The sequence below is a fragment of the Sesamum indicum genome, linkage group LG6 (genome assembly GCF_026168435.1).
Source record: "Sesamum indicum cultivar Baizhima isolate 11 linkage group LG6, ASM2616843v1, whole genome shotgun sequence".
Taxonomy (NCBI): domain Eukaryota; kingdom Viridiplantae; phylum Streptophyta; class Magnoliopsida; order Lamiales; family Pedaliaceae; genus Sesamum; species Sesamum indicum.
In genome coordinates, this window is record NC_142662.1 from 15048699 (window position 1) to 15058408 (window position 9710).

Genomic DNA, 9710 nt, shown 5'->3' on the forward strand with positions numbered 1-9710 from the left:
CTTGAACAGTTGAAGAATCGAAAATTTGTCCTACAATTCTTGACGAGGAAGAAGATGAATGATGATGTTGTAGTATTTATTTTGGTTTGAGAATTTATTTTTGGACTTGAATATTTGAGGAATAAATTTATTTGTAATTGATATATTGATTTTTCTTTTAAATATTTGTACAACAAATGAATCATAAAATATAACCGAGTCCATCGGGTTAGACCCACTCCGCCGAATTTTATACCGGGACGGGACGGGTCCCAAGTCCACCCAAACCCAACCTAGATCCGCGTATTGCCACCCCTATTTACAACATAATTTTTAATCATAAAAATAACAATACGGTATCATTATTTTTGACACCTAGTTTCTAAAAGAAAAAAAAAAAGAAAATGAAATTTTACAAAACACAACAAATAACTTATTACCAAATGAAGACATATATAACAAAGTATTAATATAGCATATGGCCCGAATTATGCATGGAGATAATTTTAGAAAGTATATATCCTTTGTTATACCACTGCCAAAATAATGATTTCTGTAATAATTAATAACATAATAACTTGAACTTTAGCTTCCAAATTTTGAGTATGTAATCAAAAACTATGTGATTAATTTACCTTAACACAATATGAAAGAAAGTTGTGAGATAAATCATGACATATTTAATTAAGGTTATCAAAATTAATAAAAAATTATAGGATCATTGTTATATTTTTCTAATACGAGAAGACCATATATTTCCTGTACAGTTGGCAGACTTAGTACGTACACTCATAACCCAAGTGGAGATCACTGAAAATAAACTATTCTTTACGTTATAAAAGTTTTTCCGATGTACCTGAAGGATATACTGGTGCTAATTAGATTATTGGTAGCTCTGAGGTTAAGTCTATTAGTTGACGGGCGGAGTAGCATTAATTGTGGGTTCTAAAAAATAGATAGTTATATTTAGAAATATTATGGAAGCTGAATTAATAGCTCCGAATACTGCTTGTAGACCAGTGAATGGTTAAGAGACATATTACTTGATACCCTATTGGTAAATAAAGCTTTGCCAACTATCTCTAGGCACTGTGATTGTAAAGCAACTATAGATCTTGTGAAGCAAACACATTCTAGTAAGAAAATAACTAGACTTCCACAAGCTAGGTGTAAGAGTGTGAAGTCACTATTGAAAAAGAAATGTTGCATCTCTTAATTTTGTTAAATCTGAGAAAATTTTGATATATAATTTAACCAAAGGTCTACTAAAAAAGGGTGTATATGAATCATCGAGGGGGATGGGCATAAGTCCACAAGGAAGTCACCTTCGAAAGTAACCCAACTTTTGTGATCGGAGACTTCATAAAAAAGGTTCAGTTGGTAGGAACAACCTGTACTGCATGCCTCATTTGGCCCTACTTTATGAGGTAGAGCGTCTCACCCCCATCCCTATAGTGATAGTGCTTTACAATATGATGTAAGGTTGCGATTTAACCCTTAATGAGTAAAAATAGGAATTCTGAAAGGTATGGGTCAGACGTACCCTTGGAGGTTTCACCTAAATGAGAGTTGCTATTAGCCTATGGTTATGGGTTTGGGCTAACCCAAAAAACTCATGAGAATTAAGATTAGAGCGCATAGCCATTAGCAGTTCTAGTCTACTTTAGATAAAAACCAATGTCAATACTGTGTATGTGACATATTGAAATCTAGTCAATGAACCTAAATTAGGGCATAATCTATTATGGCTTCCTCAAATGAAAATCACCAACACTAAGTGTAGGCTCAAGCCAAAAGGCTCCTACACTTATTACATAGTATTTAGTTGCCCTGCTGTATTTTCTTATATATGTTTTGAAGTTTTTAAACTTGTGATGGATTGTTACAATTTGTTTCAAATCTTCAAAATAATATTTAATCTTTCAATTTTATTATTAAATCAAAATCAAATTGTGTAACACACCTTTTAATTTGGTACACCTCACAAATGACCATTATTTCTATTTTAATTGAGTCTTACATGTCTTATTCTAATACTATAAATAGGATGGTTTAGAGGACTAGGTAGACACAACTCACTCTTGCATCTTACATTCTTATTCTTCTTGATATATAATTTGGGGCAACTTGATAAGGCCGAATTTTATCTAGTCTTCTTGTGAATTGGCTCATAATAGAAGAGGCCAATTGAGGCCTTCTTGAGTTTTATTTTTGGGTGGTGGTGAACCATAGTACCTGCAAAGAGGGAGGCCATCAAGATTTCAAAACATGTGCATGCATTGACTCCTCAAAAGCTATCAAGTCAAAAATTTTATTCATAAAAAAATGTTAGTCAAATATTTCTTCATTGGAATATGTAATTCATTTAATGTTTGCTCTCCTATATAAAGGCTTGTAATCTTGAAGTTGTTGTCTGAAAAAATAAATGAAAAATATTTGTAGTGCAAAAATCACTCCAATATATCTATAATTTTTTTCTTCTCAAAATCTTCCTCCAAATTTCCGACATATTTGTGGTATCAGAGCCACCCTTGGTTCTGATTACTCCATCTTATTTTTATGGCATTTTCAAGCAACCAAGAGCTTGCATGTGCATATTCTCGAGAAGGATTATGAATTATGGAGTGTTCTTATGAAAACTCAGTTCATGTTACATGAACTTATTGTTGAAGAAGGATTTATTTCTCATACTTTGGAAGAAGTAGTTGCATTTACAAATGCACCAAAAAAAAGAGCATAAATAGAACAAGACAAAAGATGCAAAAGCCTTGTCCTTTATGCACCAAGGAATGAGTCGATTAATTCTTCTACGTATTACTAGTGCCAAGATCGCAAAAAAGGCATGGCAAATTCTGAAAATTCGATTTGGAGGATATGTGAGGTGATCACGATCAAGCAGGAAAACTTATGGCGAGATTTTTACTATCTTTCCATGAAAAATTCAGAAAATGTGCAAGAGTTCCTTTCTAGAGTTTCTTTCGTAGTAAATCAGATAAGAGGCTGCGGAGATACTTTAGAAGAGAAGAAAATCATTAAGAAAGTTCTACGATGCTTATCAGTAAAATTTGAGCATATCGTTGCAACAACCGAAGAATCTAAAGATTTATTGGTATTGACTTTCAATCAGCTTATGGGTTCCCTTGAAGCCCATCAAAAGAGAATGAGCAGATTTTCAGCTCAAAACTTGGAGCAAGTTTTTTAAGGAAAAATAAATATTTACCAAAAATAGAAAAATAGGACAACAATTTGCAAGATGAAAAAATTATGTCAGCACAATCACGAGGAAGAGGTCATGGGAGACACCAAAATTCTCATGGTTGTGATCGAGGTCAAGGAGAAAGAGGCACTTCTAACTCGAGATGATCTACTCAAGACTCAAATTCTTATTGCCATATTTGTCGAAAAAATGGCCACGGCACAAAAAGGTGTTCGAGTAAATGCAAAAGGTGTAGAAATGCAAATTATTCTCAACAAGATTATTGGTATCAAGAAGACTGTGAGAAGAAAAATGCCAACTTCACGAAAAGGAAGAAGATGACCAAGTATTCTATTCATGCTTAAACTCTCAATAATTTGAGAATATTTGGTATGTGGCCGATGCAGCAATCACATGTCCGGAAATAAAGATATATGTGTAGATCTTGATCAATCTTATTCATCAGAAGTGAAACCTGGAGATAGCAAATCTCTCAAGATCAGTGGATGAGTTATTATTGTCCAGAAAAAAGGAGGTAAGATCAATATCATCAAAGATATTTTCTATGTACCAGAGTTACCTCAAATTATTGAGTGTGGGGCAGCTGTTGAAGAAAAATTATAAGGTGGAGTTCGATAATGATCTTTGCATCATTACCGATAAACAAAGGAAAAGTTGCTCTACAAAATACTATGAATGGAGATCATAATCTTTGGCATTTGGGATACGGACACTTCAGCTACAAACGCATGAGTTCATTGAAGAGAAAAAATATGGTATTTGGGCTTCCAAATTTTTCAGATCAAGATAGGCCGTGTGAAGGATGCATTTTTGGCAAAATGCATCGCCTACTATTTCTGAAGATATCCTATAGATCCAAAGTCCCTCTTGAGATAGTGCATGCAAACCTTCCAGAAATATATGATTCATATGATATCGCATTTTTTGCCAGTGAGCCACAAATTTTTTATGAGGCTGCAAAAGAAGAAGTCTAGCAAAAAGCATAGATGAAGAGATTGCTAGTATTGAGAAAAATCATACATGGGATCTTGTAGACCTTCCAGATGAAAAAAATGTGATCGGCATAAAATGGATCTACAAGACAAAATAGAAGGAAGATGGTTCAATTCACAAGCACAAAGCTCGCTTAGTTGCGAAAGGATATTCTCAAGAAATCGGAGTTGACTTCACAGAGACATTTGCACTAGTGGCAAGAATGGAGGCAATACGCATTGTTCTCGCTATATCTGCTCAATTGGAATTACCAGTTCATCAGTTGGATGTTAAATCAGCTTTCTCAACGGCGAATTAGAAGAAAAAGTTTATGTGGAGCAGCCAACTGGCTATATTGTTCAAGGGAAAGAAGAAAAAGTTTATCGCTTTAGAAAAGCATTATACGAGCTCAAATAAGCACCTCGAGCTTGGAATAGCAAGATTGATGGATATTTTCAACCTAATGAATTTGAAAAAAGTCAAAATGAGCCTTCGTTGTACGTAAAAAAAAGGTACAAAAGATTTTCTTATTGTTTGTCTTTACGTCGATGACTTGATTTATATTAGGACAAATCCGATCATGGTGCAAGATTTCAAAAAGGCAATGATGGTGGAATTTGAGATGACTGACTTAGGATTGATGAAATATTTTTTTGGAATTCAAGTTTATTTCTCAAGAGAAATATCTTGAAGGTGTATCAAAAAAATTTCAAATGCATAATTGCAAGCCAATCTCGACTCCACTTGCAATCAATGAGAAGTTGCGTTAAATGACGGTGCATCTAAAGTTGATCCAAAGAGTTTTCAAAGTCTTGTAGGTTCTTTGATCTATTTGGCTAACACAAGGCCCGATATTGTATATCCAATTAGTCTAATATCAAGATTCATGCACGGTCCAAATAAATTGTATTTCGCAGCCGCTAAGAGAGTTTTTTGTGTACCTTCAAGGTACGAGAAAACTTGGTACTAAATATGTCAAAAAGAAAGACAATAAGCTTAATGGATATATAGATAGTGATTAGGCTGGATCCGTGGATGATCGAAAAAGTACGTCGGGCTATGTGTTTTGCTTAGGTAGAAAGATAATTTCATTGGCATCAAAAAAGCAAAAAACCAATTGCACTCTCATTAGCAGAAGCATAATACATTACTGCGATTGATGCAGCTTGTGAAGCAATTTGGGTAAGAAGGATTTTACATGATGTGGAGCAACAGCAAGAAGTTCCCACAAAAATCTTGTGTGACAATATGTCTACTATTGCGATGACGAAGAATCCTATTTTCCATGCAAGGTTGAAGCATATTGAAGTTAGTCACCATTTCATAAGGAATTGTCTAAATAATCTGAAAATTTACTTGGAGTTAGTCAACACGAGTGAGCAGTTAGCTGATGGTTTCACTAAAACCGTAAGTTTGGAAAAGATTGAGCAATTTCGGAATCAAGTCGGAATTACAAATTAAGAGGGGGTGTTGGAAAGTGTAATTTGCAATTCTCAAAGTATTTTGCATGCATTTGACTCCTCAAAGTTATCAAATCAAAAATTTTATCCATAAAAAAATGTTAGTCAAATATTTATTCATTGGAATGTGTAATTGCTTTAATGTTTGCTATCATATATAAAGGCTTGTAACCTTGAAGTTGTGGTATGAAAAATATTTGTAGTGCAAAAATCTCTCTGATATATCTATAATTTTTCCCTTCTCAAAATCTTCCTCCAAGTTCCCAACATCCTACAAACCAACAATTTTTACATATACATATATGATATACGTTATTTATCTTGATTTGCTCAAAACTATTAAACACAAACTAGAATTTTCACAATAGAATATATGTTTCCAAATCAAGCATACTTATTTTAAAATTTTAGAATTAAAATAACAACCTTATTTTCTGACAGAAATAATATTTCAGATTAACTAATAATTTTGGTAACAATTTACTCTTAGGAAAATAGTAGAAATCTATTGCAGGGCCATATTAATTCATTCATATATAAGTTGTGCATTTACATTTATTATTCCACGTATAGCCCAATTTTCGCAAAGGTAAATAAGCAATTAATGATGTAATGATTTTGTCCAAGTCAGTTTTTTAGATACAACATTGAATGTGGAATACATCGACACGTTAAATAGTTGACAAATATTTTACATTTTAAAAATGAAAAATATCCAAAGTCAACCTTTGTTCCTCCCAAGATTTTGGAGTACCCGCAACAAACAAAGACTACGTTCGGACATAAAAAGTAATTCAACCACAAAAAAACTACCATCACGTTTGATTGGGATGAAGAGTGAGAGTATAAGAGAATTAAAATTCAAAAAGAATTTATAAGAGGTAATTTGGTGTTTGTTTGGTTAGGAGAAGAAATAGAGGAAAAGTTAAACTTGATGCATATAAGATATTTTCGGAGTCTAATTTTGTTTTCGTCCAATTGGGCGGAAAAGTGAAAGTATAAGGCCATAAAGACAAAAATATATATATTTTATTATATTTACTTTATTGCCCATATATATATATATATAATTGTCCTTCAATTCTTTTCACCTTCATGCTGATGATACCGTATATAATCGTCAGAGAAAATATAACAAAATCGCTGAAAAACAATTGGATCGTAGTCAATGATGAATATTTTTATTAATAAGGTTTTTAAATTTTTGATATACTAAAATTATATTAGTATAGAATTAATTTATTTATTTTCTAGTACAGAATGAAGAGAATGATTATTCAATATAATTACAAAATATAATATTTTCTTCTCAATCTGTTTTTCCCGTATCAAACAAGTGAAGTATTTGAAATTTACTCTCCTTTAAATCATATCAAACAATTTAAAAGAAAACTATTACTCGTTTCCTTTCCCTCACCTCCCCTTTCACTTCCCGTCTCCCTTTCACTTTTTTTTTTTTTCCTCACTTAATCCAAAAGAACTTTAACAAAAAAAAAAAAATGGAGAAAAAGTATTCAACACTCTTTCACGCCATATCTTATTTGATTTTATTTTCAATTTTCAATGAAAAATGTGTGATTTTAATTTTATATAGATATTATTATAACAATAAAAATATGTTTGGATTAATGGATGAAATTGTGTTTTATGTTGCTATTGTTGTGTCAAATTTAATATATTTCTTTTATTTGATAAAATTGATAGTTTAATATTAATTGTTAGAAAGGCCAAATCAAAAAAAAAATTATTTTAAATGAAATCCATACTTATATTTTTTACTGATATAAAATTGTTAGTGATATCATGTTAATGCATTATGAATAAATTATATTATTAATTTACCATCTGATAAATGAAACACATTTTAATTAAAAGGTTATTATTCAGAGTAGAAGATATTATATATATATATATATATATATATATATTCTATTATCTTTTTTTATTGTCATGCACACTCGCATGATATTTATTAAATATTTATTTAGTTTGTTCGATCGTAAAATGAAGTTTTTTTTTTTTTATTAGCTATTAAAGTAATGAGTTTTCGCTACACTATAAATGACACAATTTAAAATTTATGATAAATTAATACTATTAACCACCGTTAGACAAAACTAAAAAAAAAAGTAAATTTTACCATGATTTAATTAATATTCGTTATTGTTTTTAGCCATAATCAAAACATTTGTCATAGTTAATATTTTAGCCGCACCTGCATAAACAATGGTTTATGACTGTTGCTGTTGGAAAATGACCCAGGACCAAAATATTTTTTGGTAGGCCTATGTGAAGCCCACACTCCCCAACCCACCACCTGAATGGCCCAACTCACCAAACCCAACCCGACACCGATTTCTTTTTTACCCCCACAAAACTTCAACCCTAATTTTCATTTCCCCTTCCCCCTCATTTTTTTTGAGTTTTCGCTCTCTCTCTTCTCTCTCTCATGTCTTCATGATTTCTAACTCTTCTCCCTCGTTTCTTGCAAATAGTCGTCTACCTCTCTCTCGTCTTCAATTTCTTCTTCTCTATTTATATTGACAGTCCATCTGGTGAAAATAAGAACAGATAGAAACACTGGCATTGCCTTTCTCCTTCTCTCTTTATGAATAGTTCAATTTTGGGGGAACTTGAGTGGTTTGGTGAGAACATGTGTGATTCAGCCTGTAGTTAGTTTGGAACCTTTGTGGCCGCATCCCTTGGTGGGTTTGGTGCAACCAGTGGTGGGTTGCCGGCCTTGTGGCCGTGGGCTTTCTCTTCCCATGGATCTGGCTCCCTAAGCCTATTTTTACTTCGATATTATTTACTGTTTATTCCATCTGTTATTGTTTCTGTAGAAATAATAATATTCTTATAATTTTTCTGTTACTATAATTTTTGGCCTGTAATAAGGGGTTTTTGTAAGCCATCATTTTATTGTTATAGTTTGTGTTAGGTTGTAATTATTTGGGGTGAAAACTCAACAATTGTAAAGTTATGGTTGATTTGTATTTTCACTGAATTTTTTTTTTTAGCTATAATAATTAACCATAATAAAAAATTAATGAGTGAACATATTTATTAAGTTTATTATAAGTAAGGAAAATAAGTTAAACTAAATAAAAGATAAACCATAAAAAGAAGGAGAAAAGTGAGAAGAGAGAAGAAAAGAGAAAAAATTAACTTGGAATTCTCTTTCTAAGTAGGGTTAATTTTGAAAATATACCAAAAAAGTAAATTATTTCCTACACATTATTATACCATAAAGAAATTATAACAAATTAATACTATTTACCACTTTTAAACAAAATTGATATTAAAATTTAAGCTTCGATTACGATTAAATATCAATAGTGGCCATAGTTTCTAACTATAGTAAAGATATTTGTCATAATATTTAGCTGCAGCTAATATTTCCGCTTCGCTTGTAGAAACAACAACTAATCACCATTATATTACCGTAGTTAATTAGTATTTATCATGATTTTTACTTTAACCATGACAAAAAGCCATGTATCTTTTTTAAGTGGAAAAAAATAAGTTTTCTGAATAACGTAATCTCAAGTTCAAAATTCATTTTAAATAAAAATAAAAAAAGTTCAAAATTCATTTAAATAGTACTTAGAATCTTTAATATGTTTAATTTTTGTAATGTGGCACTAACTATTATATAAATAAATTTTTAAAATTAATTCTTTTTCCATATAATCACATATGCGATTAATTCACTTAACAAAATAAAAAAGAGAGTAACAATGTGTGTAGACAATGGACAAAATGAGGTGAGATTAATTAATTTATATATATATATGTAATTTTTAATTACTTTTTATGTGATTGGAAATTAAACAACTTGATGGTAATATTCTTAAGAACTTGTCATTCTCATCATTATACATAATACATAATAAATATTTGCTAAATGTTTTAGTGGAAACTGATCATAGTGTCAATAATTGAGAAATAAAAGAATTATATAGCAATTATTGATTCCAATTAAATTTAGCAAGTTTGAGCAAATATTTTTATATGGAAAAAATGCAAGCAATCCCTTTGTGATATTGTAAATGAGTAAATTATCCTTTTATGCAAAAATAAAT

At 31.1% G+C, this 9710-nt stretch overlaps 1 pseudogene; it reads left to right on the forward strand.

The window, feature by feature from the left end:
- Nucleotides 1–2626: 2626 nt before the first annotated feature.
- Nucleotides 2627–3685, forward strand: LOC148787841 (uncharacterized; annotated as a pseudogene).
- Nucleotides 3686–9710: the final 6025 nt, after the last annotated feature.